Genomic DNA, 8,870 nt, shown 5'->3' on the forward strand with positions numbered 1-8,870 from the left:
CCAAACGGAACGAAACCTTTGGTAACGTGATTTTTTGGAACAAACGTGATTGAGAGGACTTGGAGTGGACGTCAAGCAATCAACGAGGAGGCCACGAGGCAGGGGGCGCGCCTACCCCCTGGGCGCTCCCTCCACCCTCGTGGGCCCCTCGTAGCTCCACCGGCCTACTTCTTCCTCCTATATATACCTACGTACCCCGAAAACATCAGAGACAGAGCCAAAACCCTATTTTCACCGCCGCAACCTTCTGTACCCATGAGATCCCATCTTGGGGCCTTTTCCGGCGCTCCGCCGGAGGGGGCATTGATCACGGAGGGCTTCTACATCAACACCATAGCCTCTCCGATGATGTGTGAGTATTTTACCTCAGACCTTCGGGTCCATAGTTATTAGCTAGATGGCTTCTTCTCTCTCTTTGGATCTCAATACAAAGTTCTCCTTGATTTTCTTGGAGATCTATTCGATGTAATCTTCTTTTGCAGTGTGTTTGTCAAGATCCGATGAATTGTGGGTTTATGATCAAGATTATCTATGAACAATATTTGAATCTCCTCTAAATTCTTTTATGTATGATTGGTTATCTTTGCAAGTCTCTTCGAATTATCAGTTTGGTTTGGCCTACTAGATTGATCTTTCTTGCAATGGGAGAAGTGCTTAGCTTTGGGTTCAATCTTGCGGTGCTCGATCCCAGTGACAGTAGGGGAAACGACATGTATTGTATTGTTGCCATCGAGGATAAAAAGATGGGGTTTATATCATACTGCATGAGTTTATCACTCTACATCATGTCATCTTGCTTAAAGCGTTACTCCGTTCTTATGAACTTAATACTCTAGATGCATGCTGGATAGCGGTCGATGTGTGGAGTAATAGTAGTAGATGCAGGCAGGAGTCGGTCTACTTGTCATGGACGTGATGCCTATATACATGATCATACCTAGACATTCTCATAACTATGCTCAATTCTATCAATTGCTCGACAGTAATTTGTTTACCCACCGTAATACTTATGCTATCTTGAGAGAAGCCACTAGTGAAACCTATGGCCCCCGGGTCTATTTTCCATCATATTAATCTCCCGTCAACAAGCTATTTCTATTACCGTTTATTTTGCTTTCTTTACTTTTAGTCTTTATCATAAAAATACCAAAAATATTATCTTATCATCTCTATCAGATCTCACTTTTGCAAGTGGCCGTGAAGGGATTGACAACCCCTCTATCGCGTTGGTTGCAAGGTTCTTATTTGTTTGTGTAGGTGCGTGGGACTTGAGCGTGGTCTTCTACTGGATTGATACCTTGGTTCTCAAAAACTGAGGGAAATACTTACGCTACTTTACTGCATCACCCTTTCCTCTTCAAGGAAAAACCAACGCAGTGCTCAAGAGGTAGCAAGAAGGATTTCTGGCACCATTGCTGGGGAGTCTACGCACAAGTCAAGACATACCAAGTACCCATCACAAACTCTTATCCCTCGCATTACATTATTTGCCATTTGCCTCTCGTTTTCCTCTCCCCCACTTCACCCTTGCTGTTTTATTCGCCCTCTTTTCCATTTATCTCTTTTTCGCTTGCTTCTTGTTTGCTTGTGTGTTGGATTGCTTGCTTGTCACGATGGCTCAAGACAATACTAAATTGTGTGACTTTGCCAATACCAACAACAATGATTTTCTTAGCACCCCGATTGCTCCTCTTACCGAAGCTAAATCTTGTGAAATTAATGCTGCTTTGCTAAATCTTGTCATGAAAGATCAATTCGCCGGCCTTCCTAGTGAAGATGCCGCTACCCATCTAAATAGCTTTGTTGATTTGTGTGATATGCAAAAGAATAGAGATGTGGATAATGATATTGTTAAATTAAAGCTATTTCCGTTTTCTCTTAGAGATCATGCTAAAACTTGGTTTTCGTCTTTGCCTAAGAATAGTATTGATTCATGGAATAAGTGCAAAGGTGCTTTTATCTCTAAGTATTTTCCTTCCGCTAAGATCATCTCTCTTAGAAACGATATTATGAATTTTAAGCAACTTGATCATGAACATGTTGCACAAGCTTGGTAGAGGATGAAATTAATGATACGTAATTGCCCTACTCATGGTTTGAATTTGTGGATGATTATACAAATTTTTTATGCCGGATTGAATTTTGCTTCTAGAAACCTTTTAGATTCGGCCGCGGGAGGCACTTTTATGGAAATCACTTTAGGAGAAGCTACTAAACTCCTAGATAATATTATGGTTAATTATTCTCAATGGCACACTGAAAGATCTACTAGTAAAAAAGTGCATGCGATAGAAGAAATTAATGTTTTGAGTGGAAAGATGGATGAACTTATGAAATTGTTATCTAATAAGAGTGTTTCTTCTGATCCTAATGATATGCCTTTGTCTACTTTGATTGAGAATAATAATGAATCTATGGATGTGAATTTTGTTGGTAGGAATAATTTTGGTAACAACGCGTATAGAGGAAACTTTAATCCTAGGCCGTTCCCTAGTAATTCCTCTAATAATTATGGTAATTCCTACAACAATTCTTATGGAAATTTTAATAAGATGCCCTCTGAATTTGAGACTAGTGTTAAAGAGTTTATGAATTCACAAAAGAATTTCAATACTTTGCTTGAAGAAAAATTTCTTAAGGTTAACGAAATGGCTAGGAACGTGGATAGAATTTCTCTTGATGTTGATTCTTTGAAACTTAGATCTATTCCACCTAAGCATGATATCAATGAGTCTCTCAAAGCCATGAGAATTTCCATTTATCAGTGCAAAGAAAGAACCGCTAGGATGCGTTCTAAGAAAGATTGCTTTGTGAAGGCGTGTTCTTCTAGTTTTTATGAGAATAAAGATGAAGATCTAAAAGTTATTGACGTGTCTCCTATTAAATCTTTGTTTTTCAATATGAATCTTGATAATGATGGGACTGGAGATGAGTCAACTTTAGTTAAAAGGCGTCCCAAAAATTCGGAGTTTTTAGATCTTGATGCAAAAATTGGTAAAAGTGGGATTGAAGAGGTTAAAACTTTAGGTAGCAATGAACCCACTATTTTGGATTTCAAGGAATTTAATTGTGATAATTGCTCTTTGATAGATTGTATTTCCTTTTTGCAATCCGTGCTAAATTCTCCTCATGCTTATAGTCAAAATAAAGCCTTTACTAAACATATCGTTCATGCTTTGATGCAATCCTATGAAGAAAAACTTGAGTTGGAAGTTTCTATCCCTAGAAAACTTTATGATGAGTGGGAACCTACAATTAAAATTAAAATTAAAGATCATGAATGCTATGCTTTGTGTGATTTGGGTGCTAGTGTTTCCATGATTCAAAAAACTTTGTGTGATTTGCTAGTTTCTGTGAATTTGATGATTGTTCTTTAAACTTGCAGCTTGCGGATTCCACTATCAAGAAACCCATGGGAAGAATTAATGATGTTCTTATTGTTGCAAATAGGAACTATGTGCCCGTAGATTTTGTTGTTCTTGATATAGATTGCAATCCTTCATGTCCTATTATTCTTGGTAGACCTTTCCTTAGAACGATTGGTGCAATTATTGATATGAAGGAAGGGAATATTAGATTCCAATTTCTGTTAAGGAAAGGCATGGAACACTTCCCTATAAAGAAGATTAAATTACCTTATGAATCTATTATGAGAGCCACTTATGGATTGCCTACCAAAGATGGCAATACTTAGATCTATCCTCGCTTTTATGCCTAGCTAGGGGCGTTAAACGATAGCGCTTGTTGGGAGGCAACCCAATTTTTTTTTATTTTTTTTATTTTTGGTTCTGTTTAGTAATAAATATTTGATCTAGCCTCTGGTTAGATGTGTTTTTATGTTTTAATTAGTGTTTGTGATAAGTGAAACCTATAGGATCTTCTTGGATGATAGTTATTTGATCTTGCTGAAAATTCCAGAAACTTTCTGTTCACGAAAAACATTGTTTAAAATCACCAGAACGTGATAAAATACTGATTCCAATTGCAGTAGATCAATAAACAAATTATCTAGGTCGTCCTATTTTGGTAGATGTTTCTGAGTTCCAGAAGTTTGCGTTAGATACAGATTACTACAGACTGTTCTGTTTTTGACAGATTCTGTTTTTCGTGTATTGTTTGCTTATTTTGATGAATCTATGGCTAGTAAAAGAGTTTATAAACCATAGAGAAGTTGGAATACAGTGGGTTTAACACCAATATAAATAAAGAATGAGTTCATTACAGTACCTTGAAGTGGTGTTTTGTTTTCTTTCGCTAACGGAGCTCACGAGATTTTCTGTTAAGTTTTGTGTTGTGAAGTTTTCAAGTTTTGGGTAAAGATTTGATGGATTATGGAACAAGGATTGGCAAGAGCCTAAGCTTGGGGATGCACAAGGCACCCCAAGGTAAAATTCAAGGACAACCAAAAGCATAAGCTTGGGGATGCCCCGGAAGGCATGCCCTCTTTCGTCTTCATCCATCGGTAACTTTACTTGGGGCTATATTTTTATTCACCACATGATATGTGTTTTGCTTGGAGCGTCTTGTATGATTTGAGTCTTTGCTTTTTAGTTTACCACAGTCATCCTTGCTGTACACACCTTTTGAGAGAGACACACATGATTCGGAATTTGTTAGAATACTCTATGTGCTTCACTTATATCTTTTGAGCTATATAGTTTTTGCTCTAGTGCTTCACTTATATCTTTTAGAGCACGGTGGTGGTTTTGTTTTATAGAAATTATTGTTCTCTCGTGTTTCACTTATATTATTTTGAGAGTCCTACAAAACAGCATGGTAATTTTCTTAAATTGTGAAATTAGTCCTAATATGATAGGCATCCAAGATTAGTAAAAACTTTCTTATAAGTGCGTTGAATACTAAGAGAAGTTTGATGCTTGATGATTGCTTTGAGATATGGAGGTAGTGATATTAAAGTTGTGCTAGTTGAGTAGTTGTGAATTTGAGAAATACTTGTGTTGAAGTTTTCAAGTCTCGTAGCATGCACGTATGGTAAACGTTGTGTAACAAATTTGAAACATGAGGTGTTCTTTGATTGTCCTCCTTATGAGTGGCGGTCGGGGACGAGCGATGGTCTTTTCCTACCAATCTATCCCCCTAGGAACATGCGCGTAGTGCTTGGTTTTTGATGACTTGTAGATTTTTGCAATAAGTATGTGAGTTCTTTAAGACTAATGTTGAGTCCATGTATTATACGCACTCTCACCCTTCCATCATTGCTAGCATCTTGGTACCGTGCATTGCCCTTTCTCACCTTGAGAGTTGGTGCAAACTTCGCCGGTGCATCCAAACCTCGTGATATGATACGCTCTATCACACATAAACCTCCTTATATCTTCCTCAAAACAGCCACCTTACCTACCTACTATGGCACTTCCATAGCCATTCCGAGATATATTGCCATGCAACTTTCCACCGTTCCGTTTATCATGACACGCTTCATCATTGTCATATTGCCTTGCATGATCATGTAGTTGACATCGTATTTGTGGCAAAGCCACCATGCATATTATTTCATACATGTCACTCTTTATTCATTGCCCATCCCGGTACACGCCGGAGGCATTCATATAGAGTCATACTTTGTTCTAGTATCGAGTTGTAATCATTGAGTTGTAAATAAATAGAAGTGTGACGATCATCATTCATAGAGCATTGTCCCCCCAAAAAAAGAGAAAGGCCAAATGAAAAAAAGGGAAAGGCCCAAAAAAATAAAAAAAGGAGAAAAAGAAAATAAAATAAAAAGGGTCAATGCTACTATCCTTTTTCCACACTTGTGCTTCAAAGTAGCACCATGATCTTTATAATAGAGAGTCTTTTGTTTTGTCACTTTCATATACGAGTGGGAATTTTTCATTATAGAACTTGGCTTGTATATTCCAACAATGAGCTTCCTCAAATGCCCTAGGTCTTCGTGAGCAAGCAAGTTGGATGCACACCCACTTAGTTTCTTTTGTTGAGCTTTCATACATTTATAGCTCTAGTGCATCCGTTGCATGGCAATCCCTACTCCTTGCATTGACATCAATTGATGGGCATCTCCCTAGCCCGTTGATTAGCTGCGTCAATGTGAGACTTTCTCCTTTTTTGTCTTCTCCACATAACCCCCATCATCATATTCTATTCCACCCATAGTGCTATATCCATGGCTCACGCTCATATATTGCATGGAAGTTGAAAAAGTTTGAGATTACTAAAGTATGAAACAATTGCTTGGCTTGTCATCGGGGTTGTGCATGATGAGAGCATTCTTGTGTGATGAAAATGGAGCATGACCAAACTATATGATTTTGTAGGGATGAACTTTCTTTGGCCATGTTATTTTGAGAAGACATAATTGCTTAGTTAGTATGCTTGAAGTATTATTGCTTTTATGTCAATATTAAACTTTTATCTTGAATCTTTCGGATCTTAATATTCATGCCACAATTGAGAGAATTACATTGAAAATTATGCTAAGTAGCATTCCACATCAAAAATTCTGTTTTTATCATTTACCTACTCGAGGACGAGCAGGAATTAAGCTTGGGGATGCTTGATACGTCTCCAACGTATCTATAATTTTTGATTGCTCCATGCTATTATATTATCTGTTTTGGATGTTCAATGGGCTTTATTATACACTTTTATATTATTTTTGGGACTAACCTATTAACCGGAGGCCCAGCCCAAATTGCTGTTTTTTGCCTATTTCAGTGTTTCGAAGGAAAATGATATCAAACAGAGTCCAAACAGAATGAATCCTTCGGTAACGTGATTTTCGAAACAAACATGATCCAGTGGACTTGGAGTGGACGTCAAGCAATCAACGAGGAGGCCACAAGGCAGGGGGGGTGCGCCTACCCCCCTGGGCGCGCCCTCCACCCTCGTGGGCCCCTCGTAGCTCCACCGACCTACTTCTTCCTCCTATATATACCTACTTACCCAGAAAACATCAGAGACAGAGCCAAAACCCTATTTCCACCGCCGCAACCTTCTGTACCCGTGAGATCCCATCTTGGGGCCTTTTCCGGTGCTTCGCCGAAGGGAGCATTGATCACGGAGGGCTTCTACATCAACACCATAGCCTCTCCGATGATGTGTGAGTAGTTTACCTCAGACCTTCGGGTCCATAGTTATTAGCTAGATGGCTTCTTCTCTCTCTTTGGATCTCAATACGAAGTTCTCCTCGATTTTCTTGGAGATCTATTCAATGTAATCTTCTTTTGCGGTGTGTTTGTCGAGATCCGATGAATTGTGGGTTTATGATCAAGATTATCTATGAACAATATTTGAATCTCCTCTGAATTCTTTTATGTATGATTGGTTATCTTTGCAAGTCTCTTCGAATTATTAGTTTGGTTTGGCCTACTAGATTGATCTTTCTTGCAATGGGCAAAGTGCTTAGCTTTGGGTTCAATCTTGTGGTGCTCGATCCCAGTGATAGTAGGGGAAACGACACGTATTGTATTGTTGCCATCGATGATAAAAAGATGGGGTTTATATCATACTGCATGAGTTTATCCCTATACATCATGTCATCTTGCTTAAAGCGTTACTCCGTTCTTATGAACTTAATACTCTAGATGCATGCTGGATAGCGGTCGATGTGTGGAGTAGTAGTAGTAGATGCAGGCAGGAGTCGGTCTATTTGTCACGCACGTGATGCCTATATACATGATCATACCTAGATATTCTCATAACTATGCTCAATTCTATCAATTGCTCGACAGTAATTTGTTTACCCACCATAATACTTATGCTATCTTGAGAGAAGCCACTAGTGAAACTTATGGCCCCCGGGTCTATTTTCCATCATATTAATCTCCCGTCAACAAGCTATTTCTATTACCGTTTATTTTGCTTTCTTTACTTTTAGTCTTTATCATAAAAATACCAAAAATATTATCTTATCATCTCTATCAGATCTCACTTTTGCAAGTGGCCGTGAAGGAATTGACAACCCCTTTATCGCGTTGGTTGCAAGGTTCTTATTTGTTTGTGTAGGTGCGTGGGACTTGAGCGTGGTCTCCTACTGGATTGATACCTTGGTTCTCAAAAACTAAGGGAAATACTTACGCTACTTTACTGCATCACCCTTTCCTCTTCAAGGGAAAACCAACGCAGTGCTCAAGAGGTAGCACCGCACCTCCTCCACGTGAGCCCTAGCCGTCCAGATGCCAGTCATGCGGCAGGGTGACGTTGGGGTACGGCAGAGGCTGGCAGTGCTGCCAGTGCCACTCCGCCTGGTGCACTGGCACGTTCACGCGCTACCTCTGCTGGCGAGCCGGCACCGTCGGAGGCGGTACGAACTCAGAGGGGAAAGGGACGGCGGGGGCCTTGCCCTTGGACTTGCTGCTGCCGGCGCCGGAGAAGAGCCCCATTTGGCTAGGGTTTGCTAGGGTTTTTGCTAGGGTTTGCCGGCGGCGGGGGAGCGAGCGTGCCTAGATGGGGACGGCGAGTTTGGATGAGGATGGCCCCGTCGCATGGCCGGCTTAAAAAAGGGCGACCGCCGTCGCTTACGCGTGAGCCCATGGTCATAAATTAAGCTAACCGCGAGTGGGCGGCCGCCAGGTGGGGACGCAGCGGACAGCGAGAAGGCGCGGGTGGCGTCCGTTCGACGTCCGCGCCGACGCATTTGGGGCGCAAATTTGAAGTGATTTAGAGGAGGTCAAATAAATTTGAATTTGAGAAAATGTCCTCCAAATGAGCTCCCAGGCTAGGGTAAACAACCCATTTGTAATGATGTTTTTTTGAACCTACTCTAAATGAGCCAAATGTTTTTTTATTAACACATATTCACTTTCCATAGTGTAGATTCGAAGTCTCACTATTTTTTGATTTTTTTTAAATTTTTCAAAAACAGAAGGTAACACCACCTCCTCTCCTTG

This window comes from Aegilops tauschii, chromosome 5 (assembly GCF_002575655.3).
Source record: "Aegilops tauschii subsp. strangulata cultivar AL8/78 chromosome 5, Aet v6.0, whole genome shotgun sequence".
NCBI lineage: Eukaryota > Viridiplantae > Streptophyta > Magnoliopsida > Poales > Poaceae > Aegilops > Aegilops tauschii.